At 38.6% G+C, this 19,650-nt stretch overlaps 1 protein-coding gene across 7 annotated transcripts in view; it reads right to left on the reverse strand.

The window, feature by feature from the left end:
• The window catches only part of SOX13 (SRY-box transcription factor 13), a 62,249-nt gene extending 46,405 nt beyond the window's left edge, over positions 1-15,844 (reverse strand). For 4 of the 7 annotated variants that reach the window (XM_034414503.3, XM_034414502.3, XM_034414501.3 and 1 more), the window contains exon 1: positions 15,656-15,787. The gene's annotated coding sequence lies outside the window, so the exon portion shown is untranslated. Of the gene's footprint in view, positions 1-15,655 lie in introns of all 7 variants that reach the window. The other 3 variants (XM_087889486.1, XM_034414500.3, XM_087889487.1) reach the window with 3 other exon arrangements.
• Positions 15,845-19,650: the final 3,806 nt, after the last annotated feature.

Genomic DNA, 19,650 nt, shown 5'->3' on the forward strand with positions numbered 1-19,650 from the left:
TAATAAACAAAAAAGACTAACATTCAGGCTATTACAGATATAGATGAAAATAGAAATAGGCTGGTGGAAGCTGCATAGTTCCAGAAAAAGGGCAATAATGGAAAAACCAGGAATGAATTTTAAGGAAGACTGTTCAACATTCTGAATGAATGTGACTGGTACAAAAGAAAAATATTTTGATAAGTCACATTTTGTTGAGAGGGAAAAGTACAAAAATGTGATTGAAACATTCAGGCATACAAGTATGAATGAGAATGATTTGCACTTCATCAGTTTATGCTGAGTCTAGGCCCATAAAGATTGATTTATGCCTCCAATGTTATGGAAATATAGAAAAGGTGCAGACTATGTCATCAGCCTTAGTTATACAATATGCAACATCTCCTGCTAACAGTATATTTTGCACATTTTGGCAATTATTTCATAAGGGCAATCAAAGCCCACTTTTATCATGAGCAATACTCATGCTGTTTTCTGTATCTAGAGGCTAACTTGCAAGGCATCATACTGCTTGTCTATATCCTACCCAATTGAAGCAGAATACTGGCATGCAGTGAATGTCGTGAGATGTACTGAATTTATATTTATATAGTTATTATTTCTAAATCTCCATCAATACATGCAGGTTTATAAATGAAAAAATGCAAGCTTATGCAGATATATCCTCTTTTCCATTATGCATTTGCCATTCATTGGTAAATGTATGCATTTTTCCATTAAAAAGTAAATAAAGCTTTTTTATTTATATGCAAGAAAGTTATAATAGTTTTGACTCATACTGCGGAAAATAATAACACTGTTAGAATTGTGGTTCTATTCAAACATTGCATTTTCATCCTGAAAAAAATCATCTTATGCCAGGCATTCAGTGAAAGGGGGAAAAAATAATCCTTCATTTCACAACCGATAGACTTAAATTTGCCCTACACTGAGAAAATATTATTTGGTCCTTGGTGTCTAAATATTAAGATCATTTGGGAAAGGGTCAGATAAGCATATTACAGATGGCAGAGTCTTTGTGTCTCAGTAGAAGAGAAACGTGGTTCTTTATTTTTGATAATTTTTTACTGCCAAATATTGCCTGGTGAGAATTTCCTACAATGAAAACAGACACTAATTTCAGACCCTGAAGTACCGCTATCATCCTCATTCAGCCATGCATGGAAAATCCCAGTCAACTGCTTTAATCCCCCTCCAACTGTGCAAGAGAAGCTGTGTTGATCATCATAAAAGGTTATAGGCCAGTAGATTGTACAAAGGGACTAGTAAATATTTCTCCCTTCCCCAAGGCAATTCTAAACAATGAACGCACTGGCAAATAGTAGTTTGATTAGAAAGGTACTACTCCCTGAAGCACATTACTGTAAGTTTATGGAAGGAATACATTATGTTAGTGAAATGTGTTTATATTAGAGAATTTTGAATTCATATCTCAATGTTTATGTTCTGAGATGAGTCTCAAAATTGGACTTAGGTTGAAGGGTATGAGCAGTGGCAAAGGAAGAACAAAATGGAAGTTTTATTTTTTGCTAACAAAATTGAGAAAAGTAGGGGTTATTCATCCATCTAAAATGGTAGTTGAGATTCTTAGAAACTGAGGACATTGATAAATCATCAGATAGTTTGGCTTGAGAAAACAGTTTACCTTACTTTAACAATAACAATTGTTTGCTAAAAGAAGGCAAACCTAATACAGTTAATTACCACACTACAGTGAGGGGATCAGTAAGAAACTCCACTCAAAGCCTGAATATCTTCCAGAGTTTTCTTGGTTTTGGCACCAGTTTTCATTCCGGTCAACAGGGGAAAATTCAATCTCAATATTGAATACTGTTACTAGTAGGCCTAAATCAAACTAAAGGCCATTGTTTAAGTCTGAAACTGTTCCAGTTTGGACATATGGTTTTCAAGCAGATGGATAAAGGGCATCTGTACCTATGGTGGAATGGAGATAAGTCTCACAGTTTGGGGGGCCGGGGAGAGGGAGTGAGTTAACACAAACAGTTAAGTTTCCAACATATTTTTGCTTCCAATTCAGTCAGATTTTCTTCCTCTATTAAATGTAAGACACTCTATGAATTTAACAGATTCTTCACCAAGATTCCAATGATGAAAAAAAAACAAAACATTAGAACATATGAAGAAATCTGGTTGGAGATACACACACCTATAATCCTGGAATAGCAGGGATTATTATTCACCCAATAGGGATAAGGAGATGCTCTTCAAATAAGAGGGAGAGGGTCAAGAGAAACTATTGATTTGTTACTCTGTGAAAGAATTCATATTACAGTTATTGGGTTAGGTAGTTAGGTAGTTTATATCTGTCACATACAATCCATCATGCAGGAAACAAGATAAATAGGATGCCACCACCTTTTGCCCCTAAAATGGTTTCACAAATCAGGGGGTTAGAGGTTACATTCCCATCTTTAACTGGCCTTTCTGTTCAGATGCACATAATCAAGTGAAAGGAAAAAGATAGTTATTCTCAATGAGAAAAAGACGGGGAAGAGATTTGTATGAATCAATAGCAAATAACAAGATTTTTGTCTTGTTCGTTTTATTGTTTATTTATTCAATTTCTATACCACCAGATCATTTATTTAATTCAGTAAAATCAGCATCATGCTTAACTACACCAACTACTATGTCATTAACATAGGTAAGCTTAAGTACCAAAGGCCTTTGGTACAATTTAATTTTTACTACTTTGTGGAATGGTGCTAAAATCTATACAAATCTAGTTAGGGACAGGAAGACTATTTCATAAAATGAAAACTATTATTGGGAAACACTGCTACTGATTTCATTCCTCTTTTGATAAATATGAATAACTTCCTCTCCTGGGATAAACACATCAGACAGGATGGTTCTTCTTGGAAATGGTGGTCCTGAAAGAACCCAAGAATCAAGCCAAATATAGGAACAGAAAGGTCAAAAGCAAGACTTTGAATTGTAACTAAATAATTGGACAACCAATGTACCCTCCCTTCAGCCATGGTGCAATATGGCTGAATGGCTTTCATCCAGCAAGCACACTTCAGTATTTGGTACCAACTGCAGTTTCCAAGTCATCTGCAAATGCAGCTATGTGTATGTAAAACACACTACAGCAGCAGTCCAACCAAGCACTGGAAGTCATAAGTTACTGTTGAAAGATCTTGCCACAATGGATAGGTGCATCGGTCAGAACTGGACAAAGGCCCTCCTGGCCATGGAATCTACTTGGCCAGACAACACTTGTTATGAGTCCAGAAGGACACTCAAGGTACAGACCTGGGGGTATTTTTCCAGAGGAAAAGCCACCCCATCAGACTTATAACTAGAGGAGAAAAAGAACCATATAATTTTCAAGACAAACAGTAACTCCATAATCCTCCATAGGATTTAATTTCAGCCTGTTTCATCCTTTCCATGCTCTACAGTCTTCAAGTATTGGGTCAAGATTTCCACAGTATCTCTAGTTTGACTTGGGGTGGCCATATAGTACTGATGTTATCTTACACAGAATCAATAGTGATCTTTAACAGTAGATCCATATAGCTATTTAAAAAGTAGGGTAGAGGGCAGTGGTGAAATCCAATTTTTTTTACTACTGGTTCTATGGGCATGGCTTGCTGGGCATGGTGTGGCTTGGTGGGCATGGCAGGGGAAGGATACTGCAAAATCTCCATTCCCTCCCCACTCCTGGGGAAAGGATATTGCAAAATCTCCATTCCCACCTCACTCCAGGGGAGGGATACTGCAAAATCCCCATTCCCTCCCCACTCCTGGGGAAAGGATATTGCAAAATCTCCATTCCCACCTCACTCTGGGCCAGCCAGAGGTGGTATTTGTTGGTTCTCCGAACTACTCAAAATTTCTGTTACCAATTCTCCAGAACCTGTCAGATCCTGCTGGATTTCACCCCTGGTAGAGGGAAACAAGCTGCATGGACTTTACTCAAAAGGGTCCAATATGCTAACCCCTTTTTCCTGTCCTCAACCAATTGTATTTGCCCATTCAGGAAGGAGTACCTAAAACCTTCAACCTTCACATGTAATTCAAAAGGGTACCATGACCAATGGTACTAAAACCCACTATAAATCAGGCGTGAAATGCTCCCGGTTCAGACCGGATCGCCCAATACAGTAGCAATGGAGGGGGGTGGTTTGCAGAACCGGTAGCAAAAATCCCTGCCCCCCCCATGCCCAGCTGAGCCGCACGATCATCAGAGGCTTTTTTTTTTTTACTTTTAAAAGCATTTTTTCTACAACCTCTTCCGAAGAAAAAATGCTTTTAAAAGTTAAAAAAAAAAAAGCCTCTGATGATTGCACGGCTCAGCTGGGATTATCAGAGGTTTTTCAAAGCATTTTTTTCTGCAACCTCTTGGCCGAAGAGGTGCTTTAAAAAATGCTTTGAAAAGTCTCTGGCAACTCCCAGCTGAGTTGCCTGATCGGCAGAGAGGTATTTTTTAAAATGCCTCTCTGACGATCCCAGCTGAGATGCCTGATTGGCGGAGGCTTTTCAAAGCATTAGAAAAAATGCTTTGAAAAGTTTAAAAAAAAAAAGTTGGCCACGCCCACCCAGTCATATTAACCCACCACCACCAAGCCACGCCCACAGAACCAGTAATAACAAATTTTACATTTCACCCCTGCTATAAATGTATTATAGGAAGTCTCAATGATTTGCTTAAAATGATTAATTGGATAAACTATTACTGGAAGGATTACAAAACAAGCTAAGCCAGTGGTTCTCAACCTTCCTAATGCCGCGACCCTTTAATACAGTTCCTCATGTTGTGGTGACCCACAACCAGGGGTGGGTTCTAAATTTTTTTACTACCGGTTCTGTGGGCGTGACTTATTTTGTGGGTGTGGCTTGGAGGTCATGTGACTGGTGGGCGTGGCTAGTTGGTCATGTGACCGGGTGGCCATGGCTATGTGTATAGGGACTACTCAGAGGGCTGAAAAAAGTCATTTCTGACAGGTCCTCACACTTATGACCATCCTCACATTTATGCCCGTGCAGCATTCTTAACAACCATGTCACTCATTTCACAACTGCTTCTTTTCACCATGGTGATAAGATTAGGGCAAAAAACGTAAAATGTGAGGATAGTCGTAAATTCGAGATCTGGTCAAAAGTGCGAGGACCAGTCAAAAATAACTTTTTCAGCCCTCTGAGTAGTCCATATGCACAAAAGGACTACCCAGAGGGCTGAAAAAAGTGATTTCTGACAGGTCTTCACACTTTTGACCAGTCTTCGCACTTATGACTGGTCATCATTTATGCCCATTGTAGCATTCTTAACAACCATGTCACTCATTTCACAACTGCTTCTCTTCACCATGGTGACAAGATAGGGCAAAAACGTAAAATGTGAGGACAGTTGTAAGTTCGAGGACTGGTCAAAAGTGCGAGGACCAGTCAGAAATAACTTTTTCAGCCCTCTGAGTAGTCCATATGCATAAAAGGATACAGCAATAGAGAGCGATGAAGGAAGGGAAGGGAAATTAGAGTAGGAGTGAGGGTAAGAGAGGGAGGAAGAGAGGAGGAGAAGGAGAAAGGAAGAGGAAGTAGGGAGGAGAAGAAGAGGGGGAGGAAGAGAAAGTAAGAAGGAAAGAAAAGAGAGAGGTGGTAGGTTTGAGGAGAAAGATTGCTCTACAATAAAAAAGATGAAAGGGAAGAAAGCCAACCCCAAACAAATATAAAGATATTAAGATAAAGAATAAATTGTTAAACTTTAAAGAATAAAAGAGTACAAATATGAATAAATAACAATAATTAGAAACACACATACAAACATACAATGTATTTTCTTTGAACAAAGTATTTGGCCGGTTCACAAATTTAAACAGTGTTTAGTCATTTCAATTAAATTTACAATTATATTTCCTTTTTGCCATATTTATTCCTCATCTATTTTTGTAAAAAAACAATATTACCCTTCATCCTCATCTCTAATCTTAATCAAATTCAATTTTTCCCTTCTATTCTATATTATACCCCTTCCCATTGTCATCTATTTTTATATCCATCCTCACATTGGTTAATTATGTAATATTACAGTTGTTTAATATAAATTCAACATTTTAATATAAATCAATTAGTTATATAACTACCTTTTTTGTATATTAATCAATATGAACATGAATATTCCAATTATTTCCATGCAATCCAATTTCTTACAAATCCATTAATTATATTTACCAATAATAATAAACCAAATAATTTCCCCCATATATTCCTCCAAATCACAGCTTAACCATTTCTGCTTTCAACACAATATACAATTAATAGTATCTCAATTATTACAATTCCCTAGTTAAATAGAGCTTTTTTTCTTTTGTGTTTTAAAATCTTGAACTCTCCTCTTTTTCCCTAAATTTCCCATTGTTTGCACCTACCTTTTTTGGTGAGGAAAAAGAAAAGAAATCTGCCTGCCTAATTTTCCAACGTGGCAGCAACAGCAAAGCCAACAGCCTGCTTTACTTTCAGTTTTGTTTTTCAGCATAGCTAGGGGGAAAAGTATCTGCTTCAGCAAGCAGCAGAGTCCTGAGCAAAACAGCTGAGAGCAAATCAGCTGAGAGTCGGGAGCCGATCTAATCAAGGGGCTAATTAGCCTATGCTGAAGCTCTGCGGGCCAATGAAATTACAAAAAAACACCGAACCGTTTGTTAAATTGCTGGCTCGCCCGCCCTTCGCCCACCACTATTTATTGGCAATAAATAATGGTGCGGAGGGGCGGAGCAAGGGGCGGGCTTTGAAGCCCCGTGGCAAGAATTTAAACAGTTTTTTTTCCTCTAGCCATCAGCTGGGACTCAGGAGGCAGCAATAGATTGGAAGTGGGCGGAGTAAGCGAACGGTCAGCGATCCAACAGAGCAGAGAGTGAGGGTGAGTGAAGGCGTGGGGGGGCGAGAGAGAGCTTTGGCAACCCCTGTGAAATGGCCGTTCGACTCCCAAAGGGGTCACGACCCCCAGGTTGAGAACCGCTGAGCTAAGCTAAATCATAATTTGCAAACCACAGGATTTGGCTTCATGCAATGTGCCAAAACTAAGAACAACAAAATGATTTTTGCAATGTGTGAACCCAACCAATGTAAAGACTAAGTTTATCAGTCTATTCAATATGGACCCAGCTGAGAAGGAAAGACTAAACCTGGCTCTCAGACTCTGTCGTAAGGGTCAGAAATAGATTTACCTTATTTGGGGGATATCCTTGACGAACCAATTTTATATCCATAACTATAATTAATATCTTCAGAAAACATAAAGCAAAATACCTGGAAAAAGAACAGAAATGTGGGCAAAACCAACCTATTCAATAACCAGGCCTCACTGAAATTATATTACAGGGATACAGTCACCATGCAGCTGTATATAGACACTCCTTAGTTGTCTTTACAATGTCCAACCCTACTGTACATATGAATATTTGCACACACCTCAGCCATGTAATAACAAGTTTACTGTAATATATAAAAACCAGAATGTTGTAAGTTCTCCATTAATGTGTTTTACTGTCATACTGTTATTGTCCTCTCAAACTGTTCAGTGAAGAGTACAAGTTCTCTAACATCTCTAACGGAGCCATTAGCAGTTCTATTCGAAATCTTTTGAATTCTAAATGAACTCATATCAGGCAGTTTGCTTTCTGCATGTTTCTAAGGCAGAAGAAGTGGGCTCAGGTCTCATAAACCCTAATATTATGTTATGCTTACTTTTTCAGGAAGTTCTACTATACTCAGTTGTATGGTTCATAATAAATATTTGGGATGAGTGTACAATCTTAATGCAACAGAAAACTGCTGCTGAAATAACCAAACTTATTTCCAAAGCTTTGGAATCATGATATAAATATGAGAGAGAAATTTAAACTAACACAGTTAAAGCAGCAATCTAGACATTTCAGTTCCCGTGTACTTGCTCTGTCTGCAGCTTACTCAAGTAGATCATTATTTACATTATGTTTCTAACATACACAAACACACACACAAGTATTTTCAACTCCATGCATAGCTGTAAGGTGGGATTTGTAAGAGTGTTGTCACATGTATGCCATATATATGCACAACAAAAATGTTTGCCATTTTATAACATAGTTTGTCTTCACGTTTTCACACTAGATGTAAAAGCTCTCAAAATATACTACTGCAAAACCTTGTCTCACTGACCCACCAAAGATTGCAATTAGCGAGAAGGGAAAGCTGATTAAACAGCCAGGTTTTCTGCTAGGACAGTGATGGTGAACCTTTTTGGCACCAAGTACCGAAACTGGAATGTTTGTGCGTGCATGCACATGCGTGCACCAGAGCGCCAGAAACTCGAACACCGGGTGGCTGGTGCACATGCAAATGCCAGCCACATGATCTTCTGGTTTCCAGCGCACGCATGCACACCAACCAGCTGGTCTTTAGGTTTCCAGCACTCCAGCACAGGTGAAGACCAGCTGCCCACCGCACATACTCGCACCAGAAATCAAAAAAGGAGCTGGCAATGGCACACATGGTACAGAGAGGGCTCTGCATGCCACCTCTGGCATGCGTGCCATAGGCATCATGGTGCTAGGATGATTTGTATTGCATCTGTAAATTAGCTATACATATCTGGTCACAGAATATCTCAGGCAAATACAATTTTAGCAAGGAATGGTCTGAAATGAATGTACAATTTATTGTAGTGTCAATTGCAGAAGAATCCAAAAATTTCCTATCACCCCGCTCAAAAATCTCCACACAGATTTTTTTTAAAGAATAGCCCTCTCCCCAATCCCATCTTCCAATCTATCTGCAAAAGTTCCCTTGGTAGAGTCTAAGAAAGGTTGACAATGTGGCATGAATGGATATCCTACAAAAAATCTAAATTCTACTGTGAAAACACTGAAGTCACATATGAATAACCACACTGGAAAAAAGAAGCAAAATCTTGGAGGAGGAGAAGGCAGAAACTGAATCTCTATCCTCTTTTACAAACCTGCTCTTTTTATTAGCACTTCCTCCAACTAACCCATCAGCTCTTTTGGAGTCAACTGATTACAACAATCCAAAGTCTCTGATCAGATTCAACCAGTTAAATCTAGATGAGAATAAAATCCTATATGCCTAAATTCACATTGCATGTTTACGTGGGATAAAGCCCTAGTAATTGCATATGCATAGCATATTCAGCTAAGTTAGTTGATTTTGTGGCTTATTGCATTCTGTGAGCTCAGTAGTCTATGGTTTAATGTAGTTATGTATCAACGAAATGAGTTAATTCATTAACCAAGATAAGCATGTGTGAGAATACCCAGTGATTCAGGGATTAGAAATTAGGTACATGGATTTTTTTCTAATTTATTTTAAGATTGACATCTTTTGTTTATACTAATAAAAACTTGTAAAAAGTATGTATGGCAAAATTTGTAAAAGACAATGCAACACTAGGGTAAGTTCTGACAGGTATCTGAGAAAACTATGAAGCAAGACAAAATGCAGCTAAGAGAAACAATAAAATCTGCTTCAATAAATGCAATATATTAACACAGGGTTTCTCAACCTTGGCAACTTTAAGGTATATGAACTTCAACTCCAAGAATTCCAAGACTAGGTGGCTCAGTGGCTACGACACTGAGCTTGTCGATCAGAAAGGTCAGCAGTTCGGCGGTTCGAATCCTTAATACAGGTCTCCTGCATGAGCAGGGGGTTGGACTAGATGACCTCCAAGGTCTCTTCCAACTCTGTTACTGTTAAATTCCCTTGCTGGATGTGGAATTCTGGGAACTGAAGTCCACTCATCTTAAAGTAGCCAAGATTTGGAAACTCTGTATATATAACCTATGCTACCTTCCAAATATATTTAATTTCAATCCTGATTCTCTCATGTGAACTAGGGATGGTACAAATTGTAATCCAATGCCTATCTAAAGGAAATTTGGATGGAGAAACCTGTGTTAAACAATTACAGCAAAACTCATTCAGTATTTTCTAGTGCTGGAGCAGAGAGATGGTTCAATGTTGTTGTACTACCGATCTCAACATTTCTTTTCACTATGTTGAGTGGGACTGCTGGGAGTTATAGTTCAATTACTTTGGAAGGCCATAGATTTCCCATCCTTGACCTAGCATATGTTAAGCCACAGTTGACCTATATAATTTCTGGAATTTGGTTTACATTAATTAACTAATGAGATTGAAAAATAAAATGCAATGACATTTCTGCTTTTTTCACAACACAAAAGCAATATTAAAATACTAAATGGTAAATTTTTCAGCCATAACCCCTGCTCTCTAAAAATCTATTTTTGACTGTCATTTCCCACAATGAAGCTATCATGCCAGTTAAAATCATCACACATATTCAGCATAATTCAATAGAGTCAAGTTGCTTATGCCAATTGTTTAAAAATTCATGTAGGATTTTTTTCTTTCTTTTCAGTGGAATTATAATCTAAGCATGAGAGAGTAAACAGCAAATAATGTGAATACCAAAATAATCTTTGTGTACCATTACGTTTTAGGTAGAAGAGTTTATTGACAGTTGTTTGTGATACTGTATGTGTATATGTGTAATTTATGCCCCCATATTTTATATCAGAGAGCTCATTTTCACAATATAGGTGTCCCCAGAGAAGTACTGATGATGTTACCTAGTTTAGTAATAAAACCTCAGCAAGAAAGCCAGTAAGCTCAGACAGTTCCAAGGACCAGACAGTAGAAAGTACATCAGAGAAGCAGTGGTTGTACAGAATGACTATAACATGAACGTTTAGTTCCTCAGGAAAACTGCTCTAATAGCTCATGCTGATACATTTATTTATTTCATTTATGTATTGTACTTGCAAGCCATCCCACAGCCCATGTCCATAGCAGGCATTTTGAGGAATACAGCAGATTACAGTTGCCATCAGGAGCAACTGTGTTAATGCTTCCATTGTATTTGAATGACAGCCCAGAAAATTCTCACTGACTTTCTCAAGAGGACAATAATATATGACTCTGCACATAAAGTATGCTTCTTATAAACAGAACACCCTGTTTAAAAGTATGGAGACCTATGTGTGAGAATGCCAATGTTCTAGGAGCAGAATTATTTTAAAAAGTGATTGCAAAGGAGCTAATCTGATGGGCAGTGACCAATGATGACACCAGAACCCAGCCAGAATTTACAAACAATCTTTTTAAAACTATAAAACAATATAAAACATAAACACAAAAAGGAGAAACCGGTGCTCTGAAAAAACAACCAGTCCTCATTCAGTACATAAGAGCAACACATAATCCTATTCCAAATCCCTTAGCAAACAACAATGCCTTGACTGGAAGACTGAGCAACATTAACACAGCTTTCTTTACATGTTGTTTTTCGGTTTTTGGGGAGAAATCCCCCCACCCCGCAATCTGTATGACAAGAGTTGGTTCTTTCCAATGACCATCTGACTCTCTGCCTACCCAAATCTTCATTTTGACTGAAGAAGTTATTTGGAGGAGTAACGAAAGGTCTGTTTTAATAAACTTTGGTCCGGTTCTCATGATTTAACCTTTTAAGATACTTTTGGCTTGGATGATTGAATCATTTACAAGATACATTTACACAGCTGATTTCCAGGTATGGCTCAGGTGTGTGGAGATTCATGATGGGGAGCCCTGATAGGTTTCTTTAGTAGTGCTGCCGAACAGCAGTTCTCTTCAATTATATCAGAAGTGACCTTACATTCCCATAATGATGTCACATCAGAGGCAATTAAATTGACTTCTTAGAAAACATTTTTAAGTGGACATAAAGGCAGGTTTCAGCAGCCAACCTTTCCAAGATGTTGGAGCTCTGGCAGCTGCCCATAAAAGTCAGGTGTCAAGACTGACTCCACAATAGTGCCTCAGGAAGAGATTTCACAGTTTAGATGCCACAACTGGAAAGATTCTCTCCTGCTCCCTAAGGACAGACTGAGATGTTACAAATGACAATAAGTGGGTAGTAGTTAACTCCCAGGATGATGGTATCACATTACACACTGAATATTTCTAGATGCCATAGGGGTGAAAGGAGGAGAATATGTGAGACAGCTGTCTTTGTTGACAAACATGTGTCATTTGTGCAGACTACTTTTCTTCATAGAAGCAGGGATTCCCTATACATGTTTATTTCAAGAGAACAGTTAGGAAGATCTTACATTTTCAATATTCAAAATTAAATGAAGATCTTTACAAAATAACAACAAATAAATACGAACCTTATTTTCTCCACATGGTTAATTCTGTACTTCATTTTTAAAGAATGCCTGAAACCTGCAAAACTCTATGTTTATTGCCAAATAAATGATTTCCTTTGTCCTAAGCAAAGAAAAATTTGCTTGTTAGAAGTGTGTTATTTGAATCTAGCTGCACAGACCTGACAAGCAACAAAAGTGTTAATAGCAAAAAATGATATTCTAATAAATAAAACTGTAATAATCTTGCAGAAAGCAAAGACTGCATACAAAATGTTGTTATGCAATCTTAGGTTAGGTTTGGGATTTAGGAACCAGCATATGCGCCAGATACCTTTTGTCTCACCTCCAGATCAACCATGCTAATTCTGTGATGCACAAACATTAATGGCAGGTAACTGGGTCCAAAGCCTCAACCCCATCCATTTTAATTTTTCTGCAGTGATGCAGAAAATATTTTTACTAGCAAAACAACAAAAGCAAAGAGATCCTAGCCTGAGACTTTGGAAACTATTAAAGTAAGGAAAATTTGAAGTCAATTCAAATATGATGTTGAAGAAGGTCTCAATTTGCTATGCAGTGTGTACTCTAAGAATTGCCAGATAAAGCTGCCCAAGACAAACTACTAGGTTCACTCATCTATATGTTGCAATCCCGAAAATGAGCTAACTCAGTAACTGAGTAAAGTATATTGTACAACATTAAAAAGCCATGTTTGGAACATTAATATTCTGAGATGCACACTTGAAATGTCAGGATTAGTATCAAAAAGCTCTCTGCTATATGCTTCAAAGGATATTATAGATTTCTCCTTCCAGGAGCAATTAATTATTTTTGTTATATTTATATTTTAGTTTTTCTACAGGAACTCAAGTTGTATATCGCATTCCCTATCCCAAATATTCTTCACAAGAACCCTGGGAAGTAGATTGAACTGAGAGAGAACAACTGCCCCAGAGTCACCTAGAAATGTCCATGGCTGAGGCTAGATATTCTGGTCCCAATCCAACATTTTAACCACTACATCACATTGGCTCATGCCACTCCAGAGGATTTCCCAAAACTATGACAGCTTTTCTAGCGATTTTATACCAAGAAGCTTTGACATAATTCCTATGTATCTCAGCTTATATCTATATATTTCAAAAATGCAGCATGTTGAAAATGCCCTTTAAAGTTTACTATTCCATATAACAGTTTTGTGTCTTAGGTGAGTGTGTCCTTTGAACTCTTGCAATTATTGACCATCCAATTCTACAAACTGCTACCTGGGTACACTAACAAAATGGACCAAACTCCAACACATGTCCAGCACCCAGCTGCCCCAGAGATCAGTGGAGCAATAGTTATCATGTCCATCACAGTTTGCCTCTTGTACAGAGCACAGGTTAGGGCACTTGAATGCTCCTCCATTTTACAGGTTTTATTCATTCACATGAGTCATGGTGCCACTTAGGTCTAATAATAAACAAAGGCACAGTCCATCTACCCAGAATAAACTGGGATTTAGTTGCATTGCATGCCACTGTTTATTCTCCTATACCTAACTGATTTTATAGGATCAGACCTTCAGTACTTTAATTATAGAACTAGCCCTGAAAATAGTATCTTTTAGGCAGAAAAAGCAAGAGAAAATTGGGACACAGATGATTATCAAAATTTCTGTAACTTCAGCCAAAATACTGTGGCTGCATTAGTGCTGGGGACAAATGTTATTCACTTATTGTAAAACTGATTCTAAATACTATCTGACACTACCTGAAAGTAGAACAGGCAGAATAAACAGGATTACTTTTATTTATAATCCAACAATGAAATGTTTATGGTTTTGTGTCCCACATCTCCCTTAGAAAATGCACATCATGTATAAAGTTTCTTGCACTCCTATCCCATACATTCAATTTAAAGATAGACCCTGAAATTACGATAAAATAATACTGCAACTAAACTAAAGGGCAGTAAAGGGCAAGAGCCAAAACAGACTGAACAGTCTTCAAAATGTAAGTGTTGAAACACTGTGTGATTTAGAAAGAACTTGATGATCATACACATGCTACAAATAAACATCAAGGAGCTTGGTGCAATCTTGAATGGAATGACACCTCCTTCAATAAAGCAAGTTTTTCTTTTCTTTAAAAAAAAAAAGTCCAGACTTAGGTTAAAGTTGTATCTGCTCCCCTTTGTAAACTGAGAAATAACCTCTTGGCAGGCTGCTTATTTTATAACATGCTTGGTGACCTCTGTTGGTGCCTACAACTGCAAGAGCATCACTCTGCCTCTCCCCATTGACTATGAAATCATTGTATTACAGAACCCCACAGACTGGCTGGCGAGACAGTGCCCCTAGTCAGTTATAAATATGCCGTTTTGTTTTGGTCAGAAGATGAGGAGGAGGTGGACAGGAAATGGGAAGAAGAGAAAGTAGGTCTGAAGCTCCTTTAAAAGTCTCCCCTCCATCTCTTCGATTAAGTTAACTCTGCCTAAAGGAAGGTCTGGGCAAGAAGCAGTCTGATATAGTTCCTTGTTCACGGATAGAGAAAGCCACGCAAATTAAAACAAAACGAAACATGAGAAACGATGGGGAAAACCGGACAATGTGTATTTATTTTATTTAGGGCGTGAGCGAGTAAGACACAATCACGACCCTTCCCCTTCTGGGAGATATCAGAAGCAAACGGGACCCCTTTGCAAATACCTATTTTGAACTGGAGCCCCACTTTTGAATACACAAAACACCTTTCTCAGGAGCCGCTTCACTGCCGTCCCGATGAAATCAGAATATTGCAAAACGGGGCGGAGTGAACGGCTGGGCAATACACAGAAGAGATTAACCAACCGACTCTTTTTGATTCTCGTGGGGCATTTTTATAGACGGCGATCTGTAGACTGCAAGAAGGGAATCAATGATTCCCTTCACTCGTGTGTTGTTCATTTACAGTACAAATGCGGGCTCGCGCGCGCGCGCGCTCTCTCTCTCTCTCTCTCTCTCACACACACACACACACAGCCATAAACAGTAAATAGCCAGGGAACAGGGAGATCCGTCTACGGAGTTTGCAAACCGAGAGAGAAGGCACTGTTAATCCAAACACCCTCCCCAAATTCAATTTCCAGTTGGAAGAGCTCTTTTTTCTCCACCGGCAGAGTTCACGTGTCTTGAGACAGAAGGAAAATAAAAATCGAAATCCGCGCAATAGAGCAAGCCGGGGGGTGGGGGCGCGCGCGTGTCTGCGCTCTCTTGCCAAACAAAACATCCCACCGGTTACAAGTTTACTCGGCGGCACCTCAGGTCGCTGGGGCATCTCCCGGGGCGTCCATTAACACGCCAGTGGCCTCAGCTTGAGCCCGGAAGACAGGTCATTTCACCCAGAGTTAGAATTAGCGAACGGCGGGAAGGAGGCACGAGGAGCCCAAAGGGAGACGCTCCGCTACGGTTTGCCTAAGTAAAAGAGGTTTGGAAAGACCCGGCCAGCGGCACTTACTAAATTGCTTCGCGGGACTCGGCGCGGCTTCCTCCGGCAGCGAGCTGCTTCTTCTGTCGGGCTCGGGCTGTTGTCTTCCAATCCGCCCCGCCCCAGGGGCAGGCCAGACCCGGTTTTCCTTTCCTCCCCTCCCTCTTTTTTCTCTGTATACAAGAGGCGGACGCTTAGTCGGTGCGATCGCACGCGGCTGGCGTTGCAGGCTTCCAGGGGAGGGGAGGGGAAACGAGAAGGACCCTCCTCCGGCCGGCCGTCCATGCCGTTTCCAAGGAACGCGCTTCTCTCTCCTGTTCGTTCGCTTGCTCGCTCGCCCGCCCGCAGCCCGCTTCCATTGCTCGTTTGCCTCGAAGGGGTAGTAAACTTAATGTCCCGGTTCCAGATTTGGCTTTGGACCTGTTTCCTACCGGACATTTCTCTTCTGAGCATTGAGAGAGTGGCTGAATTCACACATTGCGCCCAATGCATAGCTAACCTTGGTTTCTGGATTAAGCTGTGGGGGCTGGATTCACACGTCCACACTTAGCCGGGAAGGCAAGATACGAAGCTGAAGCCAGACATTTCCCCATGTTGCCCCCCAGATTTCATCCCACTCAACTTCGTGTGTCTTAAATTTCTGAAATTCTGAAGGAGTGTCGTCCTCTAGAAATGTTTTGCGTTTATTAGGAGTCCCAAGTTAAAGCAGCTTTGTGAATGGAGCCCATCCCAATGTAGGAAGAAATACAAGCTTTTGAATTATGACAGCAGTCTTAGGCAACTCAAACACACAAACAGCTTTAGTTAGTTATTTTAGATAGCCCCCGATTTCAGACAAGTGACTCTGGGCAGCAAACAATCATAAAACAGTTCAATACAATTGTAATACAATACAAAAATAAGTATATAGGGCAGCCAATTCTGCCTAGTATAAGTCCCTCTTCCTGAAATTAACTCCTAAAACTATGTATAGTGTCTATTTGTCAATAATCAAACTTTTGCTAGATCCTTACCAATTTTGGTAAAATTTGGAGGACATCCACAGTAAGTTATCCATCTTCTCTTGGGGAAAAGGAAACTGGCATGAAACTGGGACTCTGCATTTAAAAGTCATTACTGTTGAAGCTGCTGCTATTAATATCTACTCTCAGGGTTAAAATGGGAAAGTGTTTACAGTATTAAAAAGAAAATAGTGTCACTGTTTGGTGCTGTTATCATGAAGTTTGGTTGCCAGTTTGGGATTCCAGGAGAGTACAGTTGTATAATGATTTTGCAACAAAAGATGGAGTGAATCCTCAGCTATATTATGAGTTGCCATCTAAATAGCAATTTTCAACTTGTCACTAGAATTTCAAATTAGTATATAAATCTTTCTACCATATTCTGTGTAACTCATTATTCTAGGCTGACTTCAAAATAAGAATCTACCCTACAGCTTTGTTTTCTTTATCAAAATAATTTTTAAAAGGTATAGATCTTGATTTTTTTAAAAATTGTGAAAAAGTTTAGAATATAACTCTAGAACACATGTCAAACTCGATCACGTCATGTGACGTATCGTGACTTTTTTGCCTTTGTGGAGCCGCGGTGGGTGTGGCCTGTGTGTGACACATCCGGCCCGTGGGCCACCAGTTTGACACCCCTGCTTTAGAATGACTGAACCCTCTGTAGCCTTTGTCCTGGATACATCAAGAATAAGGATGCAGCAGGGAAGGAGTTTCTATTAGAATTTATTGTCAAAATTATAATTTCCTGATTTGCCCTTAATATATAATTTTCAAATATACTGTATTTTGAATGAAAAGTCATTGATTTTCATATAAATTTAATAAAAATACTGTAAAAATCATTTATTGAGAAGTTATTTGTAGCAAGGAATGTAAAAAGTGTTCTGCCCCATCATATTGACCAGCCTACTTGAGAATTAGATGCCAGAATTGAGATAATGTTAATTCTTTAATTCTCTTTCAAGGTCTTGTAAATAGTATCATGCACTCTATCCACAACTAAGGCCAACTGCATAGGTTTTAATTTATTTTCTGTATCAAAATTTTGAAGAAATTGTTATAAATATGACAAAGTATATGGCTAACAACTCACTTAAATAAGCAGCTTCTTATTCTTTAATTTTTCATTTCAGGGCACTTTTCTGTATTGTTTCTTCTCAAGCAATTATGTTATCTAAATCCTTTAAAACACTCTTATTCCCAATGTCTGCTAGTGAGGGATTTGAATTTCCAGGTAGCTTTTTAACACAGCTGTTGCCATTGGAAAATAAACTACAATTTTAAGGTGATAGGACATGATACTATCAATAAGCATGCAATATCAATAAGCATGCAGCCCAGGAGAAGTCACTTGTAAGATGGTTGAGCTTTCCTTGAGAAATTTCTAAGAAAGCTAATAATTATAGAAGCAATTTCAGATTGTTCGGAGAGCTTTCTTATTCTTGTGTTTCCAAGTGGATCCTGAAACACTCAGCCAGAAACCTCCTAGAGATTAGCAGTGTTTCCCATCATCATGAATGGGAACAATCAGGAATACACAGCTGTCCGTTTGCTGTGATAAACCAACATCATGGGTAAAGCATGGTTCCATATGTGCAACTATTAAAAGTTACATAGAGAGGTGTGAGTTAAATGCATATGTATGGGATTAATCTATATGTATATATTCCTTTTAAGGGGAATATTCTGATGCAATATAAATACATGTTCTAATCAACTAACCAGATGCCTGTTCCTGGATCTGGATAGGAAGCGCCAGCTGAATTTTCCTATAACTAGCCCTAGAAAGGGGAGATTTTTAAAAAATTTATCTCTCATCCTGTCTTCAGAAGCTGGAGGGTGGGGCTATTTCCCAATTCCCAGGGGGCTTCATGAGTGAGTTGGGAATTGTCCATATTTTCATAGTCTTAGTCCAACAATACTCTGACTCTCATTAACCACTAAAGACAGCAATACTGCTTAATTCACATATAATATCAAGACGTGTAAAACCTTTCTCACTTTATTAACTCATGACTTTAGATGACACAAATACAGATATTTTCTCAGTTCAAAGAGAAATGGGAAGAGCATGATAAAATTTAAGTTTATAGATGTCGCACTTATCAATATTTAATAGCCATTGTATATATAAAATTATTTTGTTTGTATATTCATACTCTAAAATTTAATGAACATAACAGGAAAGGGATATGAAAAAATAAGGAAGAATTTAAAGCTATCTACCAGACTGCATGGAGTTTATGAAAACTTCAAGGATTCCTATGTATCTCCTATAGGTATCCAGGCTGTTTGTGTATCTATGGGTTACAGGGGATGACCATAATTTCCTTACTTTTCTCTCACAGCAAAAAAAAAAAAAAAAAGGTTAAGAATCACTACATTTTCACTAGCAGTGCCAATAATTCACAATTATTTTTCTATTATGCATCAATGGTTTCTTTCACTACAAGAAACAGAGAAGTCCTTTTCAGCAAAGGAATGTGCACAGGGAAGGGTGAGAAAGTGATGTGGATTTTTTCTTTGGATGAAGTTGGATGAAGGAATCTTAGGTGTTACACTGATAGATGTGGCCACAAAAGACCAAGCTCAGCAGCCGATAGAGGTCTCATGTCCCTCATCCTACTTTTTAAGAGGAGGCCACAAAAAAGCAAATTGTCTTCTGTTTATGAATCATAGAGTATTTTCATGGAAAGGGAAGTCTGCTCATAGAAATATAGAAAATTCTTAGGATTTCTTTTAAATTCTATAGCTTCTTTTAAAATTGAGCTAACATACCAGTATTTGTGGGAACTTGGATAGACAGCCATCAGGAAACCCAGGGCTGTGGGCTAGGTTAGGAATTTTATTTTAAAAAATAAAATAAAAACCATCCTGAAAGAAGGCAGTGACAAGCTACTTCTGTACTGCTTTTCTAGAAAATGACATGAAATGGGTCTACAAATTCACAAGGGGAAGTTTACTTTAAAGGAGATTTCACTTCTATCAGTAGAATTAATGTGTAAGTGAAACATGATT

This window comes from Pantherophis guttatus, chromosome 3, assembly GCF_059756535.1.
Source record: "Pantherophis guttatus breed Tessera chromosome 3, ASM5975653v1, whole genome shotgun sequence".
Classification (NCBI taxonomy): Eukaryota; Metazoa; Chordata; class Lepidosauria; order Squamata; family Colubridae; genus Pantherophis; species Pantherophis guttatus.